Genomic DNA, 1252 nt, shown 5'->3' on the forward strand with positions numbered 1-1252 from the left:
CTATCAAAGTTCTTCTTGAGGCACAGGACAGAGCTTTTAAAAGTGCTATGGATATCGTTGTAGAACAATTAACAGCACGTATACAAGCAACTGAAAACCGAACAGAAGACCTAGTGAGAAGTCTCGAATTCACACAAGCAGAAGTAAAGGACCTTCAAAACGAGTTAAAGGTACTTCGCAAGTCTGACAGTGAAAGTCAAGGAACAATTAATACATTAAGATCAAGAATTGAAGAATTGGAAAGATCAAATTATCAAGAAGACTACAACAGACGAAGTAATCTACGATTCACTGAAATTCAAGAGAAACAGGGTGAGACATGGGAGGAAACGGCAGTAACCATCATGAAGTTAATAGAAGAAAAGCTTCAGTTACCGGCAGTTAAACTTGAACGAGCACACGGAACCGGCCCAGTCACACAAACAGGACACCGTGTGATTGTGGTCAAGTTCGAGAAATTTGGTGACCGTGAGGCTGTCATACGGAACTCAAGGAAGCTCAAAGGAACTGGAATATATATTAATGAAGACCTGTGTGCAGCTTCGCAGGAATTGAGGAAAATCCAGTTTCCTTTATTGAAGAAGGCCAGAGAGGAAGGGAAGATTGCCTTTTTCAGACATACAAAACTGATCATTAAAGAGAGAACGAGTCATGTTTCGAGCAATGGTGATGGTGACGTCAGCAGGATACAACGCTCGCTGGTTGGTGGGATGGCAACGAATGGTGCTGGCGCTAGTGTCGACGGAGGTGTAGTAATGGCCCCCACTGGTGCTGGTACTAGTAGTTCTGCTGCTTCCGCTGCTGGTGCTGGTAGTCCTGCTACTTCTCCTGATGGTGCTGGTTGACCTGCTGCTTCTCCTGATGGTGCTGGTGAACCTGCTGCTTCTCCTGAAGGTGATGGTGGTCCAGCTGCCTGTGCGAAAACTACAGCTCGTGCCTCTGCTGTGAGTGGTGGGAGATATGCCATGGCTGCGACCGGTGGAGGGCCAAAAGAAAGATCTGCTGCTGCTTTTGGTGGTGCCGGTGGTCCTGCTCCTTATCCTGCTGGTGCAGATGGACCTGCTGCTTCTCCTGCTGGTTCTGGTGGACCTGCTGCTTCTCCTGGTGGTCCAGCTGCTATGCAATGAAACACACGACGACAGACAAGCCAACGCAAAAACAAATAAAAATCGCTCCAACTTGTTATTCATTACATAATGCTAGTTTTGGTTAATGATGGATCTCTGTCACAAGTTAGCTTTTAACACATTAA

The sequence above is a fragment of the Portunus trituberculatus genome, chromosome 27 (assembly GCF_017591435.1).
Source record: "Portunus trituberculatus isolate SZX2019 chromosome 27, ASM1759143v1, whole genome shotgun sequence".
Classification (NCBI taxonomy): domain Eukaryota; kingdom Metazoa; phylum Arthropoda; class Malacostraca; order Decapoda; family Portunidae; genus Portunus; species Portunus trituberculatus.